This window comes from Rhagoletis pomonella, unplaced genomic scaffold (genome assembly GCF_013731165.1).
Source record: "Rhagoletis pomonella isolate Grant_MI unplaced genomic scaffold, Rhpom_1.0 Rhpom_scaffold_00005, whole genome shotgun sequence".
NCBI lineage: Eukaryota > Metazoa > Arthropoda > Insecta > Diptera > Tephritidae > Rhagoletis > Rhagoletis pomonella.
In genome coordinates, this window is record NW_023458559.1 from 30005121 (window position 1) to 30019729 (window position 14609).

Below are 14609 nucleotides of genomic sequence, written 5' to 3' on the forward strand. Positions count from 1 at the left end.
TAGGAAATTACGAGTAACTTAAATTAAAAATGTATATTTTTAAGTATTGTTTAGTATTTTTAGAATTAATAATACTAATTTTACTTCTATGTTGTTGTATACTTTGCGTACTTTTTTTGACGTAGAATACGTCTTACCTTAAGGTATGGGGGCTATGTTCAAATGTTGTAGTTGTAATTTTTAGAGCTTCACAAAAACGCTTATTGCACGAGAACTAATAAAGCGATTTCAAAGAAAAGTGTGGCGTTTCAAAGATAAAATTCCAAACCTGTCGACAGATTCATTTTTGTAAATAACCAATTCGGTTTCTGTCGTAAAAACAACGGTAAACATTGCCTTATTTTGGGGTCAATTTTGAGCCTTTAAAGTGCTCTAGCAACTTATTGTTGGCATATATAACTTTCATTTTCGGGATATAGGTTCTTTGGAGCAGTAGCAATATTATCGGGTACAAATTTTATATAAATTTAACAAATATTGAGCATTTTAAGGCAAAAAATTGTTGAAAAAATTTGCAAATTTTTTTCATTACCAAAATGCTCGAAAACCGCTCGAATGATTTTGTTTTTGTTTCCTTTAATCAAAAATTCAAGAGTTTTCCTTTCGTTTGGTATATGGGAAGTATTGGTTGATATCTTCTCTTCTATATATGTTTATTTTATTCAAATATATGGGCATAAATGATTTTCCATACAAAATCACCTCGTCATCATTTTGCAAACACCTGCATATGTTGGAAGTGTGGGAAGGAGACAAAAAGTATGTATGCGTATGTAATGCGGCTTTTGATCGCAGCGTATGTACATATGTAAATGCATATATACGTACATATGAAAGTTTCAGTTAATGTGGATCTGTTTGGTTTTGTTATCGATATTTTTATCGATTTTGTTATCGATTTTGCTATCGATTTTGTTATCGATATTTTTATAGATTCTGTTGCCGATATTTTAATCGATTTTGCCATCGATATTTTTATCGGTTTTGTTACCGATATTTTCACCGATTTTGTTATCGAAATTTGTATCGATGTTGTTATTGATTTTGCTATCGATATTTTCGGAACTTATCGATATAATGATTGATATTTTTATCGATTTGGTTATCGATTTTGTAATCGATTCTGTTATTGATTTTATTATTGATTATTTATCGGTTTTGTTATCGATATTTTTCTTGATTGTTTTAACAATTTTGCTATCGATATTGTTATCGCTTTTGTTATCGATATTTTTTTTTGTCAATATTTTTATCGATTTTTCTATAGATATTGTTATCGCTTTTGTTGTCGGTATTTTTATCGGTTTTTTTACCGATTTTGCTATCGATATTGCCATCGCTTTTGTTATCGATAGTTTTATCGATTTTTTTATCGAATTTATTACCGATTTTGTAATGGATTTTTTGATAGATTTTGTTATCAATTTTGTTATTGACTTTAGAATCGATTTTGTTATCGATTTTGTAATCGATTTTTCGATAGATTTTGTAATCGATTTTTTATCGATTTTGTAATCGATTTAGTTAACGATTTTGTTATCGATATTTTTATCGATTTTGTTATCGATTTTATTATCGCTTTTGTTATCGATATTTTTTTCTTAGTTTGTGCTTTTGTTTTTGACTTGGATATGCTCTTAACCATACCACGTATTCTACGTTTAAATTTAGCGGGTGTATCTCCGATACAGCCTGCAGACCAAGACGAAGGCGCTGGACTGTTCCTTTTTGTACCTTTCCACTACCGTTTTCGCAAAAGGCAATCACATTCTTCCCCTTTCTCCCACAAGACCAGAATACAAATCTAGATAAAGGAGTGTCAAATTTAAGCTGCCACAAATTACATTTCATATTAGGTTTGCTCCATAAGCTACTTGTAGAAAAACTCGAGCAATGTTCAAACTGTCAGCGTATATCAAATAAACTATAAAACTTACTTGTGGAACGCGTATGTGTAACTCGAATTAATTTCGGATAGCTTGTGGAAAAAACCTATTATTGAATCATGAAAAAGAAGTATGTTGGTTTACTCCACGATTGACAGAATACAAAGGTTGCGCCGATCTCGGACCGCTATTCCTCTTTGACAGACTCGTTGTTTGCATGACGTCACACTTGTGCAACTTGTTTACGTTTTCCTTCCAACACTTTTTCTTCTTCTTCCATTCTTGCTCACGTTTTGGCATTTCTCTCTCGCAATTGCACCAGTGTGACGTCACACAAAAGTTATTCTCAAAAATCCTCTCTGATCGACGCAATCTTGTATTCTGTCATTCTTGGCTTTACTCCTTATGCACGTAGCATTTCTCTTTCAGTGTGATTTTTTGAATTTGAAATTTCAAAAATAACCATTATTTGCGGGCCCTGATTTTTTTCAGGTTTATTTTATTTTTAAAACTTTTTAATTTTCGTTATTTTTTTTCATTTGTATTACTATATTATTTCTCATTTCCATTTAATTTATCTCAGTTTTTGACATTCTCCTAAAACTTCCCTCGTTTTTTAGTTCCTTCGTCCTCTCAAACGCGCCTATTTAAATAAAAAAAGAACATCAACAACTCTCAGCTAGCAACAACAATGGCTGGCGACTCTGAGCCTCGACGAAAACAGCGACGACGCCGCTCTGTCTCTCGCAAACAAAACACAAACGAAAAAGGACATCAACATACACAAACAAAAACTCAAACACACACACACACACATATATGCACACAAATGCAACCATACAGCTCTATAACAGCACAAAAGGGGTTGCGCCCAAAGGCGCGCAGCGCCAGCTGATATTGATGAATGGTTAGTCTGCTGCCTAGGCAGTGGGTTGGTTGGGCGGTGGTACTGCTGTTGGTATAAAGCAAACAAGCAGCAACCGTTAGATGCAGAACACCGTACCGGCAGAAAATCGCTCAGCAGTAGCAGAATGACAGCTGTGCAAAAAACAAAAAAAAAAACAAACAGCGGCAGCGAGAGCAGAAGATAGTCAGCGAGTGAATAGACGAACGGCAAAGCCGAGCATTGAACAGCAGTAAAAGTCTCTGTAGCAGAAGGAAAATTCAGTTAGAAAGTTACGTGAAAAGTCGCCACATCGGCAAAAGTCGTCTACGCGACACGGGCATATTTCACTGCAAAAAAATAGTCCTTTGCGTTGAGTGTGGAAATTAAATGAAGAAAATTAGTTGAAATTAAACAAAAACATAAGCAAGTGAGATTTTGTACAATAAAAATGTGGAAATAATTTTAAGAAAAGCAACTGCATTATAACAAAAAAAAATTGTGAAAAAAATCGAATCGCTGGCAAATCTTAAAGTGAGTGATAAACGTGTATGTATGTACATATGTATGTGCAAATACATAAGTATGTAAATGTACAAGTATATATGTACATACACATGCACAACAGCGACGCAACGCAACGCACACGCACATATCCTTGTATATCCTTTTGAAAAAACTACTTGTAAGTAAAATACACTGCCAAGGTATTCCATAAGCGGAAAGTGAGGTTAAATTACTTATACATAAGTACTTAGGTGGGGGAAGAATACCTAACCGATATGAATGATTTAGATTTCGTAATCAAGCAAGAGGGTTGGGTAGTCGAAAAAAAAGTAAGAAAATATTGATGAATGCCAAAAAGCCAAACAGTGGCAGACGGCTGTGGTGTGTGTGTGTATGTGTGTGGCGCAGGATCAAAGGCAGCCGCAAACAACAGTGGTGGTCTGTGTGGACACACGCCAACAGCCAATTTCAAGTTTTTAACCTTTGCAGTATCGATTACCCCCCAAAAAAAACGGGGAAAACAGTAAAAACAAGAAAACTAAAAAAGCGACAACTCGCCTCATTAGCGGCTTCCACTTCATACACGTTTTCGGCGGACCTGCGCCCAGGAGTCGGAAGTGGCAGAAACTAAATGTAGGCAGGCATTACAAGCGTCTAATAATAATTGTGTGTATGTATGTACGAACATCCATATGTATGTACATATGCGTGTGCATATTTTGATAGAAGTGCGTATGGGTGGTTGTGGGTGGTGGCCAGCAGTGGCACTGCCTGCATATCCTTATAAACTCGCGTATGGCGCAAGAAGCACTGCTGATTTTTGTTAGTGTTTACGTACAATACATAATTATGTACATAGCAGACGATAGACGTTTTGTCGCTACATAATTTCATACATACATACATATGTATGTAGGATAGCGGTACGTACGTGACATACATATGCATGTATACTGACTAACGCATTTTTCTGCGTTCCATTATATATTTTCCGTCAAAGCTTTTTTGTGCCTTTGCTACGTAATTTGTCAATTTTAGTTTTTTATATACACCTTCATAACTAGATATATTCAAGTGTATGTGCTTTAGGGTGGCCCAAAGTTTTTTTTCAGCCACCCCCAGAACTAAAGAATATTGAAAATAAAGATACCCGTATTCTTGTTCATTTTTTGAAATGTTGCATATATTTTACATGCGGAAAATAAGTGTTTTCGTAGAATAGCTATAAAAACGTTTTAAACAAATATTTTTTGATCGAATAAGATCTTTTCGCTGCAGAGAGAAATTTTCAAAAAATTTAATTATGCTGAATGTCGTAGAATTTGTATAAAATCGTTAAAAACAAATATTTTTTGATCCAAAATTTTGTTTTTGCTGCAGAGAGAGAAATTTTAAAAAAATTAAAATATTATGAATATTTAATTTTAAAATCTTATCTCTTTTATACAAAAATGCACATAACACTTAAAAAAATTTAAATTTTAAAGTTAAAACGCATCATAATTTTTTTTTTGAAAATTTCTGAAGAGAAATATTATTATTCGAAGAAAAAATATTTACTTTTAAGAATTTTATAACAATTCTACAAAAACTGTGTTTTCCCGTATAATATATATGGAATATTTAAAAAGCTCCGGCACACAGGGACTAAAAATTGGAATTTACTCCTCAAAGTCGTCCAAAGCCTTCATTTCGAAACCAGATAAATTAACTTTTTCTTAAATGAAAGCCTATCAAATTTGCAAGAGACCTGTTGAGTACAATTTTTAAATTTTAATTTTTTATTTAAATTTCCAGTTAAAAATGTTAGATAATAAAACTTTGGTGAAAACAATAGTAGGGTTCCTCAAACAAAAAAAAATTTCACAAGAAAAATTAAAAATAAAAAAAAAACAAAATTTAATAACAAGAAAACATATAAATTAAATTAACATTTTTGTTTGGAATTTTTAGAAAAGTTTTACGTATGCAATTTTAAAGCCCATTAAATTTCAGTTCAATAAAGCTCAAGTTTCAAGTGGCTTCAAAATTTATATTTGCCCTGCACCTTGCACTAAACAATTTTATATAAACAAATAAAAATTCAAAAACCGGACTCAACAGGTCTCTTGTAAATTTTATAGGCATTTATTTAACAAAAGAAATATATTCAATTGATTGAAAAATGAAGGCTCTGGAGGATAATGCACAGTCAATTTCAATTTCAAACCATTGTGTTCCAGGGCTGCAAATTCAAAAAATAAATTAAGATGCAAAAATTATACCGTTGTTGTTGTACCACAGATAATCATCAGGTCTCTTGTAAATGTTATAATCTTTCTTTAAAAAAAATGGGTAAAATCGGTTAAAAAATGAATACTCTTGTGGATTATAAACAGTGAATGCCAGTTTCAAACGACTGTGCGGCGGCATGGTTAAATATCAACCGATTTGAAAATAAAAAAGAACGGGTCTCCTTATTTTTGTTGTTCTTTAGTTTTGGGGGTTGCAGCGAGAAATTCCAAGAAGTTGCTTTTCCTGCGTATTTTTCGACCACCCTAGTGTACATATAAATGACTATATTAGAGCACATTATTTTAATGGCTTATTTATATATATGCACATGCATACATACATATGAACATAAGTATGTGTATGCTATGTACATACAAGTATAAGTGGAGGATAATATTGTTCTGAAGTCTAAAAGGTGTGAAAAATTCTTCAATTTCGGTTACTACTTTACTGTTAATTTCTTTCATTTTGTTTTTATCTTTTTGTTTCTATGTATTACCCCTAAATGTTCTACGAGTATTTTATTCCTTTTTACCTTCCTTTTTATTATTATTATGATTACCTTCCTTTTATTAGCTCGGGATGTAACTATGTAATATTGATGCGCCTAAAAGATGCAGCGATTTCTATTATGAAGCTACATACCTGACGACACTACGAATTGCAATTATAATAGGGAGGTTTTAGTTTTTAAACTATAAGTTTTTACATTTATTTGTTACAATTTTATATATTTTTGTTGTTTTTTCTATATTATTTATTTGTTAACCGACTTCACAAAAAGGAGAAGGTTATCAATTCGTCGGAATATCTTTTTTGTGCATGTTACCCAGTGTTGCCAGAAAAAAAATTCGCTTGGAGCTAAATCGCTCGAAAAAAGAGCTAAATAATACTAATAGTAGCTCAAACGAAGAGCTATTTTTTGTAAGTTGAGCATTTACTGACGTAAAGTTGCACTTACATTTTCCGTAATTTTAATAAAATCAACGAATTTTATAAATTTAAGTGCTGAAAAAAACTTTTACAACCAAAAGAAGGTGCATTATTTCCAATTCATTGCTATGGCACTTACAACACCTATATGTATGCATTGGGGATGTTATTTTTTCGATTTTTGCGTTCCCGGAATTTTCAGGACATCGTTCATACAATACCGGGATCCCGGGATTAGTCCCGGGATTTGGATATTCATTATTTTCTAACCACTTAACATGAAAAATTGCATCAATATAGTTTGAGAAGCTGTCCTACCATATAATAAATAGTAAATAAATGGGTTTGAAATCTACTTTATTATTTAAGTCAATATTTCATTAGTGACAAAACGCATTTAACAATACTTTAGCATGTACATATCTGATAAAGTGACTTAAGGCATGTCGAAAAAGCTCGATGCAAAACAAAAATTACGTCAAGAAGTTCATAACACTAGTGCCAGAAATAAAAGAGTCTATTTTTCTTTTCTTTATTTAATTTTAAAATATTATAAATATCTACCTCATTTTATATATAATTAACTGCATTTAGATGCGCATTTCAAAATTTGTACAAAAATTATGAAAATGCAAAAAAAATTGCCAAACTTTCAAAATTTTTACTCAGCATTTTTAGAAAACTTTAAGATACGCAGTTTTGTAGCCCATTAGATTAAAGTAGGACAAAATGCAGTTTCATGCAATTACAAAATACCGTTGATTTTTGGGAATTTTTTAAATGATGCTGGGCATTTTCTTTAATATAAACAAATTGTCAAACATACTTTGTATGGAAGCAAATGCGTGACGCCTCTTGTAATTTAATAGGCTATACTTATAAAATTGTGTACCTAAAATTTTTCTAAAAATTTTGAGTAAAAAGATTTAAGCAGTTTGAAACAAAAAAATTTCAAAACTCACCAAGCAATCAATATACTCACGATACTATGGGCCAAATATAGTAAAACTGCTTTTTTAGTTTTAAATTGTTTTATAAGAATTTTATAACTCCAAAGATATGATGAATTCTAAAAAATTATTTAAAAAACTCAGTGCAACGTACATAAAATAAAAATGGGTTCCAAATGAAAGAAAAAATTTTTTGGGTTCACAAGGACGAACAGGTATTTAAATTGAATCGATTTTATTTTTTTTCAGCTAATAAAGTTAGAAGAACTATATTCGAGGACGTTATCGAGTTTATATTAGTCCTTAACATAAAATTTTTTCAAAATAAATATTGCAAAATTTCAAGGATATTTAAGGATGCAATTTTTAAGGAAATTTTCAATACTTAATGCACCAAAAAATTTAATCTGTACTTTGCCTACAGAATTTTCTCTTTAATTTGATACCCATACTGTTTTCCTAAGTACATTGCACTAAATTTTTTAAACCAATTTCTGAATCAATATTCAATTTTCAAAGTCCTTTTAAAAAATCCTGACGTCAGAGAGAAAATCTAAAAAAGGCAATTTTACTGCATATATTTGGCCCATGACTTCGCGAGTATATATATATATTTTTTTTTTTTGTAAAATTGTCGCACAGTGTTATGTGTACATATAATTAGCTAGACATATATAAAAAAATATTAAGTATTAAATAACCAAAAGAAATATAGCGAAAGCTGATCAACATAAGGCATTCTATTTTTGCCACTATTGCAAATTACAAATACTCTACAAATTGTTTAAATCTACATTTTCAGATATTTTAATTGACCATAAAAACTCGTGGTACGAATGATTTTTTCGCAAAATTTCTCTGAAAAGTTTTATTTCCCTCTCTCCTTAAGGTAAAATTAGTAAGGTAAAAATAAGATCCGCGCGTTCAATAAAAGGGGTTTCTTCTAATTGAATTTTGAATTCTTTGCCTAGATCCACGAGTTTATGGTGGAGTCTGTATTTTTTCCGGAATACAAATTAATGTTTTCCACTGCATTTTGGCTTTCCTTTTCTACCGTGGCTGCCTGAGAGAGAATACACCGCCTGAGCTTATCGGAGCTCGAATTACTTACTGCCCGGTATAGTTTGTGTGCCCCCGCGCACTTGGTAGCAAATAATCGATTACTTGCCCATTTGCCATTTGCTTATGCGCCATTAACATTAGGAATGAAACTTTTCTAACTATTAATCGAAATAGAATAACATGAAGGTATCGAAAATATAGCCTGAGATCACCAAAGCCAAATGAATTTTAGTCAACACTTGTACAATGAAATTACAGATTTTTAATTTTAATATATCACCAAATACGACTAAAACTTTCTAAAAAAGTTCTAGGTAATTTTGAAAAGAGCTAAAAAAAAGAGCTAGGAGCTAAATCCCAATTTTCGGAGCTAAATAAGAAATGGCAACACTGATGCATAACTTTGGACCACGTTAACCGATTTGTATAATTCTTTTTTTTTAAGAAAACGTGTTACCTCACAGATAGTCCCATACTAATTTGGTTTAAAGCTGATGATTGGATCATGAAGAAATTAACGATATTCTTAAATTTTTATAGAGAATTGAAGTCGGTTTTGTTTTCTGCTTAAAAATTACTTGTTTGTTTTTTGGTTTCCCTTACTTTACATTCACTCATGTATGTATGTATGTATATATGCAATTTTCTTATCATTTGACCCAACCTCCAACCGCGTTTTTTATCAGTTTATTAGCTTGTATGTAATTTAAACTTAGTTATTTTCGTTAGACGCTTTAAAATTTAGTGCCTATAAACTTTGACTAATAACTATTCGAACATTGTTGTACATACATATTTATAGCACACGCTGCCTTAGTAATTTTCAGCTATTATTTAGTACTAAGCTAAATTGAACTGTGATATATTTTTACAACAGAGGTTTTATTATTAAGAAAATCTATTTTGGTTTAGGTTAAAAATAATTTACTATCGCCTATTCATTACAAACTATTCCTCCCCTTTATTAAGGCTTAAATACATCGCGATACGGGGGAGAGTCAGCTAGCGACTTGATAAATGTAAAAATGTTTTTTTCGACTCAAAAATAATTTACAGACGTAAATATATCTCAACATAGTATCTAGTTACCCTTGACCTTTAAACTCTTCGTTTTGGATTTCTCTAAATCCTGGATCCCCATAATATTTTAAGAGGACCTCACGATTCTCGATCCCCTTGAAATGATACGTTTTCTCCAGGTCCCCGCAATAGGCGATGATTCCCATTCTCGATCCAAGCCTATTTTTCCCAAGCAATTTTTTATGTTTATTATGTTATATGTAAGGGGGCACCCCTTAGTTTTTTCCTTTTGGTATTTGTAATATCTATACCAACTTTCAATTTTCTATTGAAACCAATACAGGGTGCTCAATGACCTTGAAATGGGCTGCTGGATAGCTGGGAAACTGGCAAAATTATTGGTGATTCTTAAAAAAAGCTACTGTTGCCATGACAACTGAAGCTTGTGATATTTTAATAGATAACTTAAATTTGAAATATTCTTAGGTTTGATTAACATATCGAGCCCTAACCGCCAAAATAACGTAAGCGACATTTTTTTTCAAAACTTTATTTTTGATGCAGAAATGCATCTAGATGCTCTAGGAATATTTCTGCATCAAAAAGAAAATTTTGAAAAAAATGTCGCTTAAGTTATTTTGGCGGTTAGGGCTCGACATGTACACAATACTTCTAGAGTAAAATATGAGCATCATGAGCACCCTCTAAATCAGCCTTGGGCGGCTCCTGCCCGGCGAGCATATTCGGATATACATACACGCTCTACTTTAGAAGGCCGCTCAACCGCACGACTTGTTCGCACGCACACTGTGACATCAATGGCACGCACACTGTGACATCAATCGCACGCACACTACAAAAATTCTCTGTCGAAGCTGCCCACCTCTGCTCTAAATGGATACTTAGAAACGAAAGGTTTGGTACCAGCATCTCTTTCGGCAAGAGGAAAAGTTTTGGAAGGTGCCCCAAACTCTATCTCGGAAAAAATTTTTTTGGACCACTCTAATGTACATAAATATAATTAGTAATAATATCTAATATTTTCACGCTTACTCTTTTGCTAAGTGTTTGGCCTGCATGGTGATCAATTCATTTTCAATATTGTAAGACTATTCGCCGGGAATGGGAAACTTTATTTGCGAGGCTCAGGTGGCTGTGGAATTCCATACATCTTGAAAACAAAGGGTAGTCAAGTTTTATCTATCCAGAGGACAGCCATTTTAAGACCGCAACCAAATTATACCTAAACGTCTGTGTCCGTACGTGGTAGTCAAATTCCAAACTCATCATCACAATTGTTTTTTCAAGTGGGCCAAAAATCGAATCTTTACACATACCATTTCATGCTTAAAACGACTTCAAACATACATATTTCTTGTCTCAGGAGAACTATGATAGAATTCAGAAAACAATTGTTTAAAAGAACATCTTAACCCATTGACTCCTACTAGAACGGGTCTTCTGAACGAAATTCTCCTGGGGACTTCGGAGGAGTAATAGAGTTGTTAAATTTTTCGACAAAAACGTGTTTTTGGTCGAAAATGGTGGCACACTTATCTTAGCAAATGCATTATCTTCATTTTTGTGTAAATAACAATACTCCACCGCGAAGTCGTACTTAAATGAAAATTTAAAAATGATAAACTAAAAGAGTAAAAGTAACCACTCGTGCTCGTACACCCGTATGTAACGTATACGCCCCGTAGAATCATACGCAGTCATCTAACACGTTTACTCACACGCCTTAACTTAAAAATCATCTTTTTTATCACAGCGCACGGCAGTGGGCGCGAGTGACGAAAGCAGCCACAGTAGCATGCTGAAATGACTCGCTTATATACACATAGGGTTCGAACGATACTATCGATATTGAGTAAGTATCGATACTGAGGGTATAAAAATGAGTACTTTAATACTCGATACCTTATTTGGTGATTTTACTCGATACTTTGCAAAGTACTCGTAGTATCGAATACTTATTAAAAAACACACTTTTCAAATTTTTTCTTCCATTGGCAACCCAATTTTCTTTGCATATATGGACTACTATCATTCAATTTTGTCCATCACTTAAAACAAACTGAAATTGCGTGTAGTCTGTTTCATAACATAAACCAAACAAGTTAAAGTTTAATGGCCTTATTCATAAAAAATAAAGTAGGTTTAAAGAGCTTAATATTTAAAATTACATTTTCATACATTTTTCAGTTTATATACCTTTTTTATATTTTATGAATAAGGCAATAAAATTTTACGCAAAGTTCACGAAAATGCAGAATTTTTAGAAACTTTTTGGGTATGCAGTTTTGTAACCTATTCAAGTTTACGTATAACCTACTACCGTTGACTTTTAATTCAAACTTCCACATTATTATACTAAAATTGAATAGGCTACAAAAATGCATACCCAAAAAGTTTAAAAAAATGTCTTAATAAAATTTGAAATTCATGAAACTTAGTTCATTTAACGTTAAAATTACTTCTAACAGGAAAGTAAGTTCTGCAGTGAATTGGAAATCAAATATTTTAAATTTCTATTGTTTTAATTTCAGGAAATAACTAGATATATGACTGAAGAATAAAGTAATTTTAGTATCCAAAAAAACGTATTTTAATGAGTCCGATACTGAGTAGTATCGATAATTTTTCCCTAATACTTTTAGGGTATCGATACCATGACCTCGATGCCAGAATGAGTACTCAGTATCGATACCAAAGTCTGAAATTTCGAACCCTATATACACACGAGATTTGGAAGTTTTTATCCAGACGTCCAATCGACATGTTTGAGATATTTTATATACACGAGATTTTGAAGTTTTTATCCAGAGGTCCAATCGACATGTTTGAGGTATCGTTGGAAAGGTCTTGCAGAGTGTGTCCAGAAAATGTTCAAATGTTCAAACTTCATAAACGATTAATTGGATTCTTAAAAATTAGACTAAAGTGTTTCCAAACAAATAACATTTTTTTTAGGGCTGTGCGATTAATTGATTATTCAAAATTTTAATTAATCATAAAGTAAATAACTAAGTTATTCGATTAATTGGAAATTATGATTACTCAAAAGTTCAGTTACTCGAGTAATCAAGATTTTGATTAACCAAAAACAAAAATATTTGAGTAATTTGCTTTATGATTAATCAACATTATGAACAAAATGAGTAATCAACATTTCAAAGTACTCTTTACATACATACATATAAAGCAGTTGAAGTTCCTTGATACTTTGAAAAAAACGTTTCTGTCTTCAAAAATTAAAATGAAATACATACACACATACATATTTTTTTCATATACAGAATATAAAAAAGAAAATAAGCATTTTCCAAAGCAAACTCTTTTAACGAGCAAAATTAATTTTTTTGAGTAATCATATTTCAAGTAACTCGATTAATCATCGTTTTGAGTAATCAAAATCTTGATTACTCGAGTAATTGATTAACCGAATAACTGGTTAACCAACTTGCTCGAGTAATCGAATAATCGCACAGCCCTAATTTTTTTGCTTTTGCCGGTTTAAGGGGGTATGTGGATGCACCAAACATATTTAGTGTTATTCTATAGGCCAATACCTTTCAAACGTTACCTTATACATATATTAAGTTCCGGCTACTAGTTGGAAAGAGATATAGCTAAATGTGTTTTGGTTCGTGTCTTCATTACGAGATGCTTTGCGATGTCTGTAGCGTCTGTTCGTACCTTCTTTTAATTTATTTCATACTTTCAAGAATTAAAATACCAAAAAAACTAAGAAGGTTTTGTTCCACGATGTTTCGATTCGTAGGCCTTTGTGAGCGTGGCTGGTGCCTGAAATTCGAAAAAAGGCAATTTTTTAAACTACCACCGAGGTCGCACCACTTATTCCATGCCATTGAAGTGGATATCGGTAGAAGGGTATTTAAACAAGTTATCTAAATATAAATATATCATAAAGTTATCGCCTGAAAACAAAAAATCGGCCTGCTGAAAATAGAGATTTCGAGCATTTTCTCAAAAACTGGTCAGTCGATTTTATTCTGAGTTACCAAGTTGATACGTTTTTATCATTTCTCATAATTTTTTTTTTTTAATTTTTTCGAATACAAAGGATATGATATGATTATTCCGTATTCGAAAAATTATATGTTTCAATGGGCACATCGATTTGAATACATAATTTAGATTTAGATGACGTTTTTAGCAATTTTATTTGAGAAAAATAAAACATTTAGATTATTGTTTGTATTTTGGTCGATTTTAAACTTTCGATTCGATTTCCAAATAGCTGGCAAATCCTTCACATTTATGTTTTTAAAAACACGCCGGTGGGCAGCTTTACCAATGACTAGCATCTGCTGCTTTTCGCCAGCCATGTTTATACAAAATACAACTGTTAGCCGTTCTTTGGCTAGTTTTCCACCTACACAAGTTTCTCCCTTAAAAGTCAAGGTCTGGTTTCATCAGCATTATAGATATCTTCTGGTTTATAACCAAGCAGCATGGTAGGGATTTTTTGCAAAAATTGGTCGAGCTTTTAAATTAACAGACGCCGCTTCGCCTAAAAAATTACAAAAAATACATTTATGCACGAAATAGTGAAAGCCTAATCCTCTACCTTGAATGCTTTTGAAGCTGATGTTGTTTCTTTTTTCCCATTTTTGGAGCCAATCATCCGAAGCATTGAAATTAGTTACGCCTAACTGCTGTGCCCTGATATTGGAATTCTTTTATTTCTTACTTGTGCAAACCAATTCAGACAAAACTTGTCTATTTGCGACCCATTAGAACCAATAAATCTCCGTTTGGTGTTTAAATTTCCGCCAGAGCACCATTTTAATTTTAATTCATCTTTATTTTTTAAGACTTCCGCAGCTTGAGTTTTGCTAATATTAAATTTAATCACAGCACCCCTAACATATAGATTTTCTTTATGCGCAGCATTAATAATTTCTATTTTTTCTTTTAAAGACAACACATTTTTACGACCCATTCTTGCTTCTTTAAATTACATCTGCGAACTGGCAATAACCTTTGCATTTACATTTTTTTTCTAATTATTTTGTATTGTGGCGAATACTGCGGCAACACAAAGCGAACAACGAGAAATAGGCA

The 14609-nt window shown here is 32.2% G+C and overlaps 1 protein-coding gene across 1 annotated transcript in view; it reads left to right on the forward strand.

Annotated features, from left to right (window-relative positions):
* Positions 1-3074: 3074 nt before the first annotated feature.
* The window catches only part of LOC118738821 (glycoprotein 3-alpha-L-fucosyltransferase A), a gene marked incomplete in the record, with an annotated part of 43759 nt that continues 32224 nt past the window's right edge, over positions 3075-14609 (forward strand). The window contains 1 exon segment of the mRNA XM_036469813.1: positions 3075-3243.